The 18766-nt window shown below is 38.8% G+C and overlaps 1 protein-coding gene across 1 annotated transcript in view; it reads right to left on the bottom strand.

Moving 5' to 3' along the window:
* Positions 1-18766, bottom strand: part of STARD13 (StAR related lipid transfer domain containing 13) — a 716694-nt gene that overhangs the window by 612523 nt on the left and 85405 nt on the right. The gene's annotated exons all lie outside the window — the stretch shown is intronic.

The following is an 18766-nucleotide window of genomic DNA, read 5'->3' as shown; positions in this document are numbered from 1 at the left end:
TTAAATCACCTTTGGCATACTGAAAATAAAAATTATAACCTGCTTTTGTTTTTTAAGCTCTCATTTTCCAAGGTGCTTTTGTATCATATCTTGCTTAGTGTACTGGTTTCAGCAGCAGCTGCTCAAAGGACGCTATGGAAGTCATAAGAGGATTAGAGACAAGGTACCATATTGTTTAGGGAATTGGCAATAGGATCTAATCTATTTTCCACAGCTATTTAAACTTTTCCAAGATCCTGAGATTGTGATATCCCCTATAGGAGAATGGATCAAGAGTTACAAACAGTTTAGACATCTAGGACACAGTTAAAAGAAAGTTCATGGCCCATTTCAGGATTCCGGCCCACAAGCTAGAAGACCTCCCTCACCTTCTCCTGTCTATCTCATTCAGTTATTTAACAATCATTTATAAGCACTTGCTATTTTGCAGACTCTGTGTTAAGTGGTAGGAATACAAAAAGGGCAAAAAAATCCCTTTTATCAAGGATCTCCCATTCTAATGTGAGAGGCATGATGATAATAATAGGGACATATAAGATAGAGACAAAGTATATGGAATGTAATCTCAGAGGGGAAGGTCCTAGAAGCTATCTCCCTAATTATATATGAGATGATGTATTATGTTTTCCACTGGTATTTTGGGAGCTCATTATTGAATATAGCCCTTGCATATAGCCCTGCCTTCTGCTAGATATGGACATGGTATGTGCCAGTGTGTAGACAGTGAGGGCTTAGCCTATTAGGTGCCCTTGCTTCTCCCCTTATAGCCTGATTGGAGGCAGATGTGAATAAAGAATATAGAGATATTAGAGCCTGGAATGGTGTAAGAGAGACATGGAACTCAAGGCCCTCAAGAAAGGTAAAGGAGTGACAATGGTGAGTGTGAGATGGCAGTGGAGAAGATGACCAGAGACAGACATGAAAGTAGGTACATATTTGTTGTTGTTGTTGTTGTTTAGTTGTTCAGTTGTGTTTGACTCTTTGTGACCCCATGGACCATAGTGTTCCAGCTCCTATCCTCCACTATCTCTGAAAGACTGTCCAAGCTCATGTTCATTGCTTCCATGATACTATGGATCCATTTCATCCTTTCCCATCCCCTTTTTCCTTTATCTTTAATCTTTCCCAACATCAGGGTCTTTTCCAATGAAATCCTATCTTCTCATTATGTGGCCAAAGTATTTAAGCTTCAGCTTCAGTATTTGACCAGTACCACAGATTGATTCTGGTGGTGCTCAGCTTTTCATGGGTACATATAGGCAGCAGTAACTAGGTGGTGCTAAGAACTAGAGTCAGGTCAAATACTCTGGTGTGCCACCCTTCTGGCAGATGTGCCAAAGGTTGTAGAACTTTAGGCAAGATTATGGAAATAGAAGTCTCTTTGGTATAACAGTTAAGAGCCCTAGGTTTAGAGTTAGAAGACAAGGGTTCAAGTCCAAGCTTTGCATAACCTTAAGAGAATTGCTTAACCTTTCTAGGTGAGTTGATCTTTGAAGTCCCTTTGGTGCTAAACCTATGGAAGTGTATTTTTAAGGAAACATTAGAGAAGAGTGGGAAGTCTACTGAATGGCATATAATGGAGAGACACAGGTCAGAGGACCTATGTTTGAATCCTGACTACTACTTAGCAGATTTTTTTAACTTTGGATAAGTCATGTAACATTTGTGGACTTTAGTTTTCTCATCTATACAATGAGGGGATTGATTAGATTATGCCACAGGAGCATAGATTTAGAGTTAGAAAGGAATTTAGAGGTTATCCAGATCAATCTTCTCATTTTATAGATGAAGAAATTGAGTCCCAAAGAGGATAAATGACTTGCCCAAGGTCAGGGATAGTTAATGATGGTCAGGAATGAAAACTAGATCCTCCAACTCCAAATCCAATCTTTTTTCCACCATACGGTGTGGACAGATGAGTGCTAGACTTGAAGTCAAGAATATCTGGCTTCAAATCTTGCCTTCAGACACTAGCTATGTGACCCTAAACAAGTCATTTAACTGTCTGAGTCAGTTTCCTCATCTGTAAAATGAGAGAAATAATAGTATCTCTCATAGTGTTGTTTTGTGAGGACTTAATTTGATAATGTATATAGGAATGCTTTGCCAACCTTTAAAAAGGATATAAATATCATTGTTATTATTACTTACTCTTCTTGGTCCTAATTAGATATAATTTACCAAAGCATTAGACTTTAGAATACAACTTCCACCATACCCATACCTGGTTATTTTTTCTTTTTTTTTTTTTTTGTTCAGATGTGCAAGTAAAATAGGCTGAAACCTGTGTGTACTGATGGGGGATTGCAAGAGAATGATTTTATCCCAGCATCACTTAGAGAACTCAAAAGTGTTCGTATTTATGCAAACACAAGATCTGGGGAGCAACTTAAGAAGCAGCTGCCCCAAAATGTGATCAATAAGCATTACATTTGAGTACCATCAAGACTGCTTGCTAGCTAGTAAGTCCCTTGAAAGACTTTCTGGTTCTCTCATCATCTCAGTCAAAATGTTTTGGGTGCAGATCTTAAAAGCTGAAAATAAATGAATCCCTTGGTTTAAACAGCTACTTAGAAGGAAACCTTTAAATTGTAATCAGAGGCTAAGATTTATAAGTCCTAGAGGGGTAATATAGGAAATTGTTAATGTCATCTAAAAAGTTACTCTTAATTTCAATTAGACCTTGATCCTTCTGAATACATAATAAAAGCCATCAATCTGAAAATAAATCAGACTTGCATATCCAGACCAACTTCAATTTAACCAAGCGAACTTTATGTGTCCCATAAAGAACAGATTCATTCAGTAGAATTGGGTGTTCAGTTACAGTTTTATTGCAGGCTCACAAATTAGTGTTTTGATAAACTGTTGTTCTGTCACTGGGAAGGAGTCCAGTGTTCCATGGGTTTTGATAGTAGAGAAGAAGGCAAATCCAAAGTGGTGAAGATTGAATTCCTAGCCTAGAGTATAAATTTCCTCCTGATAGGAGCCATATCTTAATTGTCTTTGTGTTGCATTTCAGAGGCTTATAATAAATAACTACTGCATAAATGAAAACTTGTCAAACACAAATTTTTCTTGTTGAGATCCTGTAAGGTGCATTGGAATAATATTCTGTTCTATCATTGGATGGGCTTCCAACGACATTTATGTATTAATGCCTTTTGGGACCTGGGAACATATAATAAAGTCAAGTCGATAGGCACTTATAAAGTGCTTGCTATATTCCAGGCATTGTGCTTAAGAGGCACTTACAGCATAACTTGAATTCCAAAAGTGTTGTCTTGCTGGGTATATATAGCATAGCCAAAGTCCTCCCATGAGTTAAGGTACAGCAAATTTATAGGTTATACCTTTATTGACATTTTGTTCTCAATTGAATTATTTATTTAAAGAATGTCTTTGGCAAGGACTGCTAGCATGTCAAAACGATTTATGTTGAGCCTGGCAAAGTGTATTAATATTGATTCTGTAATTCCCAAAGTTAGCTTTAAAAAAATGCCCTCAAATAAGGACAGTTGAATTAGAACAGTGGTATCAAACTCAAATAGAAAAGGGAGGGGGGAGGGAACTAATCCAGTCATAAGGATCCCTGGGCCACATATTGACTTTCTTTTAAAGGTAGTATTATTTATGGTTTATTATATTTTTATTTATTTTGCTAAATATTTCCCACTTATATTTTAATCTTTAATCTTTCTACTAGGGAGAGTTGTGGGACACAGGTGACCTGTCGTTTGTGTATTCAACACCCCTGAATTAGAAGATTCTAGTGAAACTCAGTTAAAGAGTGCCTCGTTTCATGATGGCTTCAGTTACTTGGGGGTATGTTACCTGCACACATACATATGTATTGGCCCACATATATACACATGTACATATACATATATGTGTACATATACACATATATTTCTGTATCATTGTAGTCATATGTATCATGTAATATACAAGGAAATTTTATACATAGCAATGCAGAAGACTTCACATGAATAAATAATAATGTGCTGATAGCCTTATTCCTATCTAATATCACAATGGAATTGTGTAGCTTTGAACTGGGAAGAGAAATAACTGCCTGTTGATGGTCACTAACCAGGCAATGGATCTGAGCTGTGACATACAGTCCTAAAAAAACCAAAACAAAAACCAAAACCCAGGATTGTCTGAACTCAGAAACATACACGAGTTGCTACATATCAACTTTTAATTTACTTTGTGCAAAAAGCAGACCTAGAATAACAGTTGATCACATTTACACGAGTGCTTAAAGTTCGCAAAGCTCCTGCTACATATTATTTGTGGCACGGAAAGTAATATAGTTCAATGGGGAAAACACTGGATTTGCAGACAGAAAACCTGGGTTCAAATCTTGCCTACTCTGCTTACTACTTATGTGACCCTAGGCAAATAACTCAACCCCTCTGGGCCTCACTTCGCTCAACTATAAAATGAGGTGGTTGAATTAGACAGGCTTTGTGGTTTCTTCCAGTTCTGATTGAAGTGTTTACTCTTTATAGCCATACTCTGAAGTAGGATATTAGAAATAAAGAAATTGAGACTCAGAAAGGTTAAGCCACTGCCAGGGTCACACAGGTAGTGAGTGAGTAGCTGAAGAAGGATTCTATTCTTCCTGACTCAATACCCAACACCATTTTGTCTCTCAATAACATCCACGATGACTCACAGGTAGTGATGCCCCGTGGAGAATTTGCTAAATGTGAATTTCCTCTTGCCTCTGTGGAGCTGTCCTATTGGCTGCTTTTTCAGTTTCTACTAGGAAGTAGCCTCATCCTAAGCACATTGTGCTCAGTTATCTCATGGAATATCAAACCTAAGCCAAATTCATTTGTTTGCATTGGGAAGTTTACTTTGGAAAGCAGAAGATCAAGAAAACTGGGGCCCAATGTGTTGCCTTTCCCAAATGCCATGAACTCCTATTGCCTGGAACAGGAAATGTTACCCCTGAACTAGTATCTCAGATGTAAGCAGTGCCTTTATTCTGGGTAACTCAAACATTGCCTAAGCACAAGGCAGCATTTCCCACCATGGGGGGTCAAAAGCAACATCTGAGGAAACCTTGGAGAGGGTATTTCAGGACCTAGTTTAGTTGTTTAATGACCACATTTTTTTAAAGCCTCCATTAATCCTTTTCCTTTGTCCAGCACCTCTCATTTTTAACAATCAGTCAACAACATTTCGTGGAATTTCAGAACTGGAAGGGTCCTCAGTGACCAACTATTCCAAACCATATCTTTCAGTCCTGCTACAGTATATGTGGCAAATGGTCATCCAGCTTTTGTTTGAATGCCTCAAGTGAAGGGAAACCCATTTCTTCCAAGGGCAGCCCATTCTACCCTTAGACAGCAATACTTATTAGGAAATTTTTTTTTTACATCAATTCTCAATTTAACTCTTTGCATCTTGTACTGAATGTTCCTAGTCCTGTCCTCTGGGGTCATGTTGAGAATGTTTAATCTCTCTTCCATAGTATAGTCATAGTATCACAAGATCCTGGGTTTAGAGATGGAAGGGATCTTAGAGGTCATTGAGTCCAATTTCCTTATTTTGTAAATGAGGAAACTGAGCTCCAAGAGGTTAAGTGATTTGCCCAGAGTCAATGAGCTAGTAAATGTCTGAGGCATGATTTGAACTTAAGTCTTCCTATCTCCAATTCCTAACTCAAACTAATATTCCAAGTGTTCTAATGTTCAGCAAAATGACGACCCTCCTCACTCATTTTCAGTTAGAAATTATTTCCCCCTTCCTTCCTTCCTTCCTTCCTTCCTTCCTTCCTTCCTTCCTTCCTTCCTTCCTTCCTTCCTTCCTTCCTTCCTTCCTTCCTTCCTTCTTTCCTGCCTCCTCCCTTCCTTTCTCCCTTTCTTGCTCCTCCCTTCTTCCTTTCTTCTCTCCCTCCTTCCTCAGGGTGAGGTAGGAAGGAGAAAAAAGTAAATGCTTGATAATTTGGAAAAAATTAACATTTAAAAAGGAACATATGATCCCTATGCAAACAAAATATGCTGCTCTCAAAGGCAGGATATATAGAAGCAACTTAAAGATTATAGATTTCCCAGAAGAACATGACAAAACAAACAACCTAAACATAACAACTAGCATTTATACATTACCTTAAGTTTTGCAAAGCAGTTTACAAATATCATCTTGTTTTATCCTCACACTAACCCTAGGAGGTAGGTGGTATTATTATTCCCATTTTATACTTGAGAAAAGTGAGGCAAAAAGAGATTAATTGACTTGCTCAGGGTAACACAGCTAGTAAGTGTCTGAGGTAGGATTGAACTTAGGTCTTCTTTAGTGGTCTATTCACTATGCTACTCAGGTGCCCCATTTAAGAATAATACAAGAAAACTTTCCAGAACTTATGAATACAGAAAACAAAGTACTAATTGAAAGAACCCACAGATCTCCTCTAGAGAAGGACCAGTGATCCTTCCTAACTCTATTATAGGAATGGGTGAGGCAGGGCATTTAAGGGCCAGGGCAGGGCAGGGCTTTCTTTTTTCCAAATAAAGGACTGGACGGTACCTTAGTGGTATGCCTCAGTTTACTAGATTCCAGAAGAGATTTCCCTTAACATTTAACAAAAGTTGTTAGATTGCCTTATCTTGTTAGTTGGGTGATTAGCACTGCTTCCTTGATGCCCAAAGTTTACATTGGGAATGTGCCCTTTTTTAATTGACCTTTACCTAAACTGAACCTGCTTTGCAAGTTTCCTGCTTTTTTGTTCTCACTGCTCTTGGAGGAGTAGGTTGGGGAAAAGGATACAAAAGCATTCAGGGGCTTAGCCCCTACCTGTTGGGCTTTTGACTGAAAGCCATGAATTAGGCTCATGGTCATTTGATTTCCCATCCTGTCCTTTCAGTAGATTTCATTTTAAAGAAAAAGAGCAACTTTTCTTTTGCATGCTGCTAAGACCTCAGAAAGAGATGATCAGTGTTAAACCCAAAGACCTATTTTCTTATGTGCCAAAGACTATCATACAAGGACTTATCTCAGCTGGGACCTGCAGACTTGGCTGCCATAGCGAGCCAGGGCTGTGTTGCTAGGAGACCTGAAAGGTTTGCTTCTGTCTGGGAAAAACCATGTTTAACGTAGTTGCTTCAGCTGAGATATTTTACTTTGCCATCATGGTGATGTCAAATTGAGGAGAGGGGCATGCTAGGCCTTTCAAACTAGATCTGCTGATTCTCCAGAATGCAATGCAAATGTCACATCAATGATGGAATTCTGGTATTGCTGTTGCCATAGCAACATGGCCTCCTGAGTTCTTAGTTCTGGTGCTCAGGAGTTCTTCTAATATCAAATCTCATTGGTGCAACTAGGTGGCACAGTGAATAAAGTACCGGTCCTGAAGTCAGGAAGACCTATTTTCCTGAGCTCAAATCCAGCCTCAGACACTAACTGTGTGACCCTGGGCAAGTCATTTAACCTGTTTGCCTCAGTTTCCTCATCTGTAAAATGAGCTGGAGAAGGAAGTGGCAAACTACTCCAATATCTTTGCCAAGAAAACCCCAAATGTGGTCATGAAGAGTCACAATGCCTGTCTCTATTCTTCCAAAGTAAGAGGGTTATGTACTCTCCGTTACTATTGACCTACAAAGCTAGAGAAAGAATCAAACACTGGATAGCAAATGTGTTGTAGGTGAACTGAAGAATGGCGAAGACACCTTGTCACCAAAATGTATGAAATGCTAGACTACAATTACAATTATTCACATTTTTCTTGATGTGCCATAAGTGAAAGAGCAAAGAATGCATAATGTTAGTCTGGTGGTTTCCCATTGTCTCTGGTGTAAAACAGATAAAATCCTTCCTCATCTTGACATTCAAAGGCTTCTAGATCCTAGCTCCTACCAACTATTCTTCATACACTCACTGTCCCAGCCAAATTGGTACTACCTGTTTGGCCTATAGAAGACATCCCACCACCTCACTCCAAGTTTTTGCCTCCTTCTGAGCACAATTCAACCATTACTTCCTTCATAAGACCTTTCCTGATCCCTCTAACTGGTAGTACTTTCTCCTTCCCTCTTGAAATTACTTTGCATTACTTCATATATGCTTTGTGTTTCTTTATCTGTCAGAATACAAGTTGTGTCTCATAAAGTATAAGCTGATTGAGGACAGGGAGTCTTTTGCTTTGGTCATTGTTTCTAACAGTGCCTAGCTCAGTGCCCTGCACATAGGAGGTACTAATAAGTGCTTCTTGAGTTGAATTAAATTTAGCTGAAATGCTGAAGTTAGCACTTTCTAATCAGGGAAAGTATTAATTTTTAGTGTAATTTATATGTTTTCAACTTAAATCAGCAGATCTACACTATATCACATAACCCTCTTCTTTTCTGCATGGAGATGTATTTGGTTTGGCCAGAGTTAATTTCAGGTTTCCTGAGCATTTAATTCACTGGAATACAGAGAACACCAAAATACCAACAACCTTTTTCCTCACCCTCCAAGGAATGTGTCAAATGGGACACATTAAGAAATGGTACTGATTAGCAGGAAAGCTCAAAGAAATCCCACTTAAGCCAAAAAAAAATCTACAAAATACCTTCCAATGCTTGAACAAAAAGACATTTTTTAAGGACTTGGGTTTATGTAGCTAGTTCTACAGCTCCTGCCAGGCTTTCAATTCTCCAACTCTTTGTACTATACTCACCTAAATAAATTATAAATGCTCTAGATCTTGCCAGCAACAGGTTCATATTGTGCAAGGCCTCTCTAGGTTATATATCCTGCTGAATTTGAAAAAGCACAGATTCTGGTTCTGGCACATTAACTTGAATTAAGAACTACAATTGCTGGCAAAATTGCCAATGAAATTGCATATTGTGACAGAAAGTCATTTGTATGAAAGGGGGAAAAGTTTATCTTTAGATTTCTGTGTATCCTTTCAAGGAACTTGGTACTTCTGTGTTTCATGCACAGAAGTGGCTTTCAATAAGAAATGGTCTTTGACTAACTTTGCCAAGTGTGCCTTCTAAGCTCCTCTCAGCTGTTGCCTTCTCCATGAAACCTTTATTGATTCCCAAGTGTTGGTGCTCTCTCACTTCTTGAATAGTTTTGGATTTGCTTATCTGTATGTATGTTGCGTTCCCAACTAGAACGAAAACTTCTTGAGGGTAGGGGCAATTTTATCTTTTGTCTTTATATCTCAGTACCTACCACAGTACCTTGTATATAGTAAACATTTAATAACTGTTGAATTCAATAGAATTCTATTACAGTTTTTGTACCTAGAAGGGGCCTATGTTGAATGGATCATTAAGACATGCCAATACAATGACAGCCAATCACCAGAAGTCAATCAACATAATGTTTATGTCTTCATAGTGGTTTACACAGCCAACAACTATCCTAGGGATACAGGAAAACTTCAGAAACCTAGGAACAGAGATGAAGCATCTTCTCATGTTCTTTCTTCCATCTACCTCTTCCAATTTGACCTTAATACCAGTGCTATAATCTTTCTTATGTATAGATCTGATAATGTCACTTCTCTGCTTAAAAATCTTCAGTGGTTGCTTAACACCTATGAAACAAAAATGAAACTTTCCTCCAGCATTCCAAGTCCTCCACAATCTAATACTACTCTAATTTTATAGCCATTTTTCCTGTTACTCACCTCCATATGTCCTAATTCAAGTTCATGTTACTCCCTTGGAACAATTCTTCCCTTTTTCTTTTCTCCTGTCAGATTTATACTAATTCTTTAAAGCCCAACTCAAGTATTATATGAAGTTTTCCCTGAACTCCTGTCAAATAGTAATCTTTCCTAATAAGAATGTCCCACAGACTGAGACATAGTACCTCGTTTTGCAAATATCATGTATATTGTAGTTGTTTGTGCTCTTGCTTTATGCTGTTAAACTGAAAGCTCCATGATGGCAGAGACTGTCTCATATAAATTTGGTTTCTCTTTTAGTACCTAGCTCAGTGCTCTTCAAACAGTAGGCACTTAATAAATGTTTGCTTAATGAACAAAAGGTTGAATAACCGTTCATATATAGGGGGTACTTGGCTATCCAAGTATTCATTATTCCAATAGCAATATTGAATATCATTATGGATTAGACCCATAATTTTATTAGTAAAAGGAACTCCCTTCTCCCTCCCAATGCAGGTCAATGCCATTTCCATAACTTATAGACTTGGGACAGAGAGGTAAGTGACTTGCAAGGCAAGTTTTTCCTAGCTGAAACTATCACTCTATCCACTATACCATGTAGCCTCCATAACAGGTTATATGGAGAAGCAAAGGTCATCATAACACAAAAAATATTTATTAATGATAACCACTTATAATATTAATCCCTACTAAAACATTTCTCTCACTTACCACTAGAATCTGATTCACCCATTTCTGCTCTTTCCCATCAATAGCTCGGGCAGTTTCTTAATCATTATGAATGCATTAAGAGAGGTCCTTGGGACAATTAATGAAACTTTTAAATATTTTTACAATAATGACCTTTATGGTTATGAATCAAAAGCCAAATATAGAAGTGAAGGATGTCCTATTATGCTACCCAATATTTTTGTCAGAAAAGCTGTGCCAAATGATTCATTCATTCTTTTTTCTAAGAATTAGGGCATAATTGTCATTATAATCTAAATTTTGTTATATATAAGACAAAATAAACTTATTTTCATAATTTTTTTTAATTTTTCAAATTAAATACTAACAGAACTTTTTTTCCATTATTTACTATGAAAGGTTGGTCATTGTTTTAAGTGGATTGACTTTTTAAGTGTTTTTTTTCCAAGTACTAGTATTTCCTTGGATATTATCTTTGAACAATGACCTTGTATATAACATACCCTGGAAATATAAGCCTAATCATTAATGAAAAAATTGGGTGTTTGGTGAAAAGGAAGACTTCCAGCTATGCCTTCCAAAAAAACAAAAACAAAAACACCATAAGAGGTCAGTAGTATATTCAATATGGAAACTTATGAAAGTAAAGATAAAAATTCAGATATCAATAAAAGACTAAGCCAGTGGTGGGGAACCTGCAGCCTCAAGGCCACATGTGGCCCCCTAGGTCCTTAAGTTTGGCCCCTGAACTTCACAGAACAAATCCCCTTAATAAAAGGTTTTGTTCTGTAAAACTTTGACTCAGTTACAAGGCCATATGCACCCAAGGACATAATGGCCTCATGGGTGCAAATTCCCCACCCCTGGTCACCAAGCAGTGAAATGAATGGTTTCATGAATTGAAAATTAGTCAAAGATACATTACATTGTTAGTCCTACCCTCCCATTTTCTCACTTCCTCAAATTACTTTTCATTTACTCTGAATGTATAACAGCAAACTATTAGAAAACAGACACCCCAATGTAGCAATCTAGAACCTGAGGAAGAGATATAGTCAACCTTCCTTTGAGAGGAGGAAGGCAGAGAATATACTTGCTTCATGTATTTTGTATTTATTTGTCTTTGAACACATTGTAATCCTATGAGTAGAATACAAACTCCTCTAGGGCAGAGACTGTTTCCATGTGTGTCACTGTATCCTTGGTGCCTAGCATAGTGTCTACACAGAGTTGACACTTAATAAATGATTGTTGAACTGAATCATTGAATGAACATGGTTTTCCCTACTTGGATGAACTTTACCTGATCTGTATAAATAGATAAAATAGCCGCAAAAACATCAACCACAACAGTAACTCATTTATATATGGCTTCAGTGGCTCCCTATCACCTCCAGGATCAAATATAAAATCTTCTGTTTGATTTTTAAATCCATTCATAATCTCGCCCCCTCCCACCTTTCTAGTCTTCTTAAACCCAATATGCCTCCTCCCAAGTACTCTGTGACCCAATGACATTGACCTCCTTTCAGTGCCACAAACAAGGCACTCCATCTCACAGCTCTGGGGATTTTTTCTGGCTGTGCTGTATGCCTGGAATGCTCTCCTTCCTCATCTCTACTTCCTGTCTTCTCTGACTTCAAGTCCCAGCTAACATCTCACCTTCTACAGGAAGCCTTTCCCAATCCCTCTTAATTCTAGTACTTCCTCTCTGTTGACTATTTCCTATTTCTCCTATATGTAGCTTGCTTGTACATAGTTACTTGCATGATGTCTCTCTCCATTGGAATGTGGACTCCTCAATGGAAGAATCTGTCTTTTGTCTTTCTTTGTATCCTCAGCACTTAGTACAGTGCATGGCATATAGTAGGTGTTAAATAAATGTTTACTGACTGATTGCTTTAGAGCTTGCATTACCACTTTACATATATAATGTATATATGTATGTATGTATATACACATATGTGTGTATATATGTATGTGTGTATATATATGTATACATGTGTACAAACATATATACACATATACATATCTTATGTGAGGTAGGTGCCACAGATATTATGATGTTTGCTGACTTATTTATGATCAGACAGCTAGGAAATATTAGAGGCAGCAAATCTTGCCTCTCCAAATAGTTAATCAACAAATGCTTGAGTTCCTACTATGTGCCCACCATTTTCAAGAGTCATAGAACAAAGGCAATAGACCTTTTCCACTAGCTAATGATTGTTACTCCAATGTATGATGCTTCTAATACTGAAGACACCTACCATTAAGCCAGAACTGAGCTGTGCATCTGAAGAGGAGAATATTTTTAACAGTCACCTATTGTTTAAAGGAGTCCTACTGGGTTACTTGCTTCTATTTCCTCCATATCTTTGGCATAAATCTGTAGTTTAACAAAAGTACCAAATATCCAACCTTGATTAAGCTTCTAGGAATAATTGTGCTAGAAGAACTAGAGCTGTTGTAGATACCATCATTATTGTTAATCAGCTAAGTCCAAATACCTTTCCACCACTCTTTAGAGGAGATACAAAGAAGCCTTTCAATCTAACGGCAGCCCCTAACCGCAGGTGATGCCACCTCCTTAGGGAGCAGAAGTTCATCAGGAAATTAAAAGTATATACCAAGTACAACACTTTCTTTCCAGGACCTCCATTTACTTACATATCTTTGGAGCTAAGGTGGCAAGATGCCAGTGTTTGTTTAAATCATTTCACTGCCATAATAGTATAGTTACTTTTTAAAAAAAAGGCTAAGTATGCTTGTTATTTTTGTGACTTATTAGTTGTTTACCAGACGTGATGCTGCCCAGTATATATTAAAGAAACGTTCCCAGTCATGGTTAGACTGAAGGAAATCTTTCTAGTTCTGATTACACTGAAGGTGGGACAAGGAATGCTGCCCTCCTGTACCACAGACCAATTGGCTTACTTTCCTGTGGTGTATACAGATAACAATGATATCTCTTACTTCAATTGTGCTTTAAAGTTTCCAAAGCATTTTCCTTATAACAACCCTGTGAAGTAAAAAATCACAAGTATTATTCTGCTTACAGATACGGAAACTCAAGGTCGAAATGACCATGGTTTGTTAAGTGTGAGCAGCAGCATTCAAACCCTGGTTTCTTGCTGCAGAAAATGGACCTGGAGGGCTAATAGATTATACTATTTTCTTGCTCTTCCTTTCCACATATTTACCACTGATGGCAGTATTCATCTCATAGAAATTCAGACTGAGTGAACCTTAAGTAATACCTATTCATTTGTTCATCCCCTCACACAACATTTATTAAGTTCACATAATATGTAATTCTTCACATGCTAGCAGGATGTATGCTCTTTTAAGAACTATGTATAAGAGATTGTTAGACATGATAGGGATACATATTCCATAGAAAAGTATCCTGACTGGGGAAGCTAGGTGGTAGATAGAACACTGGCCCTGGAGACAGGAAGACCTGAGTTCAAATCTTGGTCTTCACTCTTAGACATTTACTAGTTGTGTGACCCTGGGCAAGTCACTTAGCCCCAATTGTCTCCACACAAAAAAAAAGGAGAAAAAAGAAAAGAAAATTGCCCTGATTAAGTTTGTTTTTAATGATATAATTAATGATATATTATGTCATATGAGATGTCATATCACATATTGATGGGGTAGAGGCCCTGGAAACCCTCCCCCCACCCCAACTTCCCCTGGCCTTCCCACATGCCTGAAGCTCATCTCAGTATAATTCTTTCAATTGTCCTTTCAACTGTGGCTTTGACCCTGCCCCAATTTCCAATTCTCTGTTACCTTTAATCTAGCCCAGCCCTTCATTGTCTGTTACCTCCTAATAGTCCAGGCCACTTCCCACCCTTAATTCCATCTAGACCCTGGTCCTTCTCTGTTACCTCCCAGTCACCCAAGCTATTGGTTACTCCTTGATCACATCGAGATCTTCCCACAATCTTTCTGTATATAAGGTCCACTTTGTCCCCCCCTTCCCCCATTAAATTGTTCAGATTCCTTAAGAGTCTGGCCTGTTGTCAATACAAGCATCACAAACGATCAGATTCTTAAAATTTGGCCAATAGTGCAGACTCACTAGGAATCTCGCTCACCCAAATCAGTGTTTTAATAAACCTTGTCTCATCAGTGTTTTAATAAACCTTGTCTCTGACTGAAAGAAGGCTTGAGTCAAATTCTTTCGATGCAGGACCTGCGTCTTCTGCATTTGAATTTTGAGGTTCTTAGCATCCCTAGACTTTAACAATATGATACAGCATATCATATATTTTATGTATTATGTATTAGATAACCAAACCCTACTTATCACTGTAGAAAAAAACACCAAAAGAAATCCAACAACGTAATGTCATTTGAGGGAAGACAGATGGCACAGTAGATAGAGTACTGGCCCTGGAGTCAGGAAAATTCGTCTTCCTGAGTTCAAATCCAGACTCAGACACTTACTAGTTGTGTGACCCTGAGCAAGTCACTTCACTCTGTTTGCCCCAGTTTCCTCATCTGTAAAATGAGTTGGAGAAGGAAATGGAAAACCATCCCATCTTTGCCAAGAAAACCCCACTGAACAACAAAAAGATGTCTTTTGACTAATCACCCATTTACTGTATTCTTTTTTCAAAGGGAATTCCCTTTGCACTATAGCAAAACAACAACAACAACAAAGGCTAACAAGGAGTTGATAGCTAAGATAAGAAAAGAGATAGTAAGAATGCCTAGAGGCAACTAAGAGGCACAATGAATGAAGTATAGAACTTCCGGAGTTGGAAAGGCCTAAATTTCAATCCTTTCTTAGACTTATAGCTGGGTGGCCCTAGGCAAGTCACTCAACCTCTCTTTGCTCCAGTTTCTCCATCTATAAAATGGGTTTAATAATAGCACTCATCTCACAGGGCTATTGTGAGTAGAAAATGAGTTAACATATATAAAGCATTTTGTATAACTTGAAAGTGTTCTGTAAATGCAGTGTCAGTGATGAATTCAAATTACCTGGCCCAGATAAATTCCATTCTCTGGTACTGGGAGAACTGGGAAATGTGATTACTAAGCCACTGTAGGTAGTATTTGAAAGATCATGGAAAATGAGAGAGGTACCACAAGATTGGGAAAGGGCAAATGTCCCCATTTTTAATAAAAGGAAGAGAAATGAGTCTACTTTACAGGCAACGAACTTGGCTTAAATTTCTAATAAAAATTCTAGAGTAGGTCACTAAAGAGATAGTTGATGAACTTCTAGAAAAGGGAACAGTGATTACAAAGATGGCTTTGATGGGGTGATGGGACCTGGACCCTTAGGTCTTTGAAAGTAACCCAGTCCCTGAATTTTTCCATACATTTCAGCAGCCCAGATCACTGGCCTCCCCCCAAGACAACTGGCCCACCCCAGCCCTCCTGGATCACCTAATTTGCTTACTTGACATTCCTTCCACAGTCTCACTTATCCCATAAATAAAAGCCAACCAAAGCTAGCTGCAACTAAGAAATGACTTTTGTGTCCTTGGTTTCTAATCAAAATTGGGTCAGCCTGGCCTACAGAGGAGAAAGCAAGCCAGAGAGCCCCTGAATGTTTGGTTTTCTTTGCCCAGATTGCTGGGGGCTGCTGAATCTCATAACTAGACCAAATTGGTAAGCTCCTTTCCTTCTCCCTACTCCACCAAGATGAAGTAATCAGGAGGAGTTGAAAGCTCTTATCCCACTTCCTCATTGGTATCCACTAATCAGGATTGCCTCCCAATATTGTGCTGTCCAGAAGACAGGCTGGGATTTAAGGTGGCCTTAGACACCTTGCTGGTATCTTTGGTCATTGAGAGAGATCATTGACTTTGACTTATTGATCATTTGCCAACCTAATAATAAAGTGATTAATCATACCAGCAACTCTATCTCTCAGAATTTTATATGCCAGAATTAATAAAAGCTGGATATGACATAGTTAGGCAATAGCATGTCTAGAGTTTTAGTGAAAAGCAAGCTCAATATAGGTCACTGTGATTTAGCAGCTAAAATTAACATGAACTTGGGTTGCATCAACAGAGGTATTGTTTCCAGAAATAATATTACATTCTATCTCTGCTCTGCCTCTGTCCCTGTCACGTGGAATATTGTGTTCAATTCTAAGCATCACAATTTAAGAAGGACATTGATAACTGGACAATGTCCAGAAAAGGTAAACCAGAATGGTGAAGGGCCTTGGGTCAAGGTCATGAGGCAAAGTTAAAGGAAATAGTGTTGTTTTGCCAAGAGACAAGAAAACTAAGGGAGATCTAATAACTGTCTTCAGGTGTATGAAGATCTGTCAGGTCAAGTCAATACGCATTTATTAAGTGTTTACCATGTCCCATTTGAAGAGGTCTAGAGGTTTTGGGGTTCTGGGAACCCCTAGATCGAGGTACTGGGCCCTGAAAGAATTCAACTTCAATCTTCTTCCAGCCAGAGGAAAAGTTTATTAGTGATAAAACACATAGGACAGGTGTGCATGAGAAAGTCTCAGCCTTTTGGTCTTGAGACTCTACCTTAATGAGGGCCAGGGGAGATCTTATATACTAAAATGACTCTGGGTAATCAGGGGACGGTCTGGGAAAAGGGTGTGGATAAGAATTCTGATTGGAAGGTCTGAGAGATTGAGTAGACAATGGGAATAGATAATGAAATCAAAAAGGTGGGGCTAAGGCTTTCAAAGGGAGATAAGGGGATAAGGAACCTAAACTGGGAGCCAGATTCCCTTTGGGGCAAGGGGCAAAGCCCTCAACCACACCCTATCACCAGTTACTGTGCTAAGTGCCAGGGATACACAGAAAGGTACCACCAGTCTGTATGCAAGGAGCTCACAGTCTAATGTGGGAGACAACATGCAAACAACTATCTGCAAATAGATAAGGTAAATTGGAGATAATCTCACCTACTGGTCAAAAGTGCAGTAATAGCTTGCCTCAAGAAGTATTGGGCTCTTCCTCCTTGGAGGTCTTCAGGAGAACCTGAATAACTACTGGTTGGACATTAGCAGTGAGGGAGATTGGGAAAGGCTTCTGGCAGAAAGAAGGTGGATGTTTGTTTAGCACTTGAAGAAAGCCAGGAGGCAAAGGTGAGGAGGGAAAGAATTCCAGGCGTGGAGGACAGTCATTGAAAATTCAGAGTCCAGATCTGAATTGTCTTATATGAGAAATAGAAAGGAGGCCAGTGTTAACTAGGCTAAAGAGCACATGGAGAGAAGTTAGGTGTAAAAAGACTGAAAGATAGAAAGAGGAGCTAGCTTGTGAAGGTCTTTAGAAACCGATCAGAGGATTTTCTATTTGGTTCTGATAGGGTGTTTGGACCTGGATACCTAAAAGGAAAAGATCATGTCTTTGAAAACAACCCAGACCCTGAATTTTCCCATACATTTTGGCAGCCCAGATCACTGGCTTTCTTCCAAGGCAACTGGCCCACCCCAGCCCACTTAGATCACTTAATTAGCTTACTTGTCATTCCTTTCACTGTCTCACTTGGCCCACCCTAGACCACTTGCATATATAGACCACTCCTTAAAACCATCCAGATCACCTAATTAGCTTACTAGATAGTCCTTTCACTGCTTGCACCTGGCCTCACCCCAGACTACTCCTTAATTCTTAATAATTAATACTCCTTAATTCTATCCAGATCCTTTCACTGTCCTCTTTGTATGTAGGCATCAGTCTTACCCCCATTCAGTTTCGGGTTCACTAAAAACCCTGCTCTCTACGATTGGGGTTACAATAAACCTTGTTACCTGACTGGAAGAAGGTTTGAGTTCATGAATTCATTCCAGGAGGATGCCACCCTATACCCTGACATTTCAGGGTTCCCAGCAATCCCAAACCACATGAGTTCTGGAGGCAATAAGGAACTCAATAAATAGGAGTTTATGGAATAGGGGGAGAGGTATGGTAAGAAATGAGCTTTAGGAAGATCATTTTGATAGCTGAGTGAAGGATGGTCTAGAGTGGGGAGAAGACTACAGCAGGGAGAGCTATTTCAATAGTCCAAGTATATTGTATGAAGGCCTGTACAAGGATGGTAGCATTGTCAGAGGACAAAGGGACATATACAAGAGATGCTGCAAAAGTAGAATCAACACTATCCAGCAACAGATTGGATTTGGGGATTGGGAGCAATTTGAAGAGTTGAGGATGACACCTAGATTGTGAGCCTGGGTGACTGGGAGGTTGGTGGTGTCCTCAACAGTAATAGGTTGGGAAGAGAGGAGGGTTTGGGGGAAAGATAATGAGTTCAGCTTTGGACATGTTGAGGTTAAGATGTCTGTGGAACATGCACTTTGAGATGTCCTCTTAAAGAGGGATTAGATTTGTTCATTTGACTCCAGATGATGGAACCAGGAACAACTGGTCAAAGGTGCAAAGAGGCATCTCACAGGGAAAAATTCTTAACAATTAGAGCTGGTCA

Source organism: Phascolarctos cinereus, unplaced genomic scaffold, assembly GCF_003287225.1.
Source record: "Phascolarctos cinereus isolate Bilbo 61053 unplaced genomic scaffold, phaCin_HiC Scaffold_726;HRSCAF=1367, whole genome shotgun sequence".
Classification (NCBI taxonomy): Eukaryota; Metazoa; Chordata; class Mammalia; order Diprotodontia; family Phascolarctidae; genus Phascolarctos; species Phascolarctos cinereus.
Note: the sequence above shows the minus strand (reverse complement) of the source record. Positions and strands in the feature narration are given on the sequence as shown.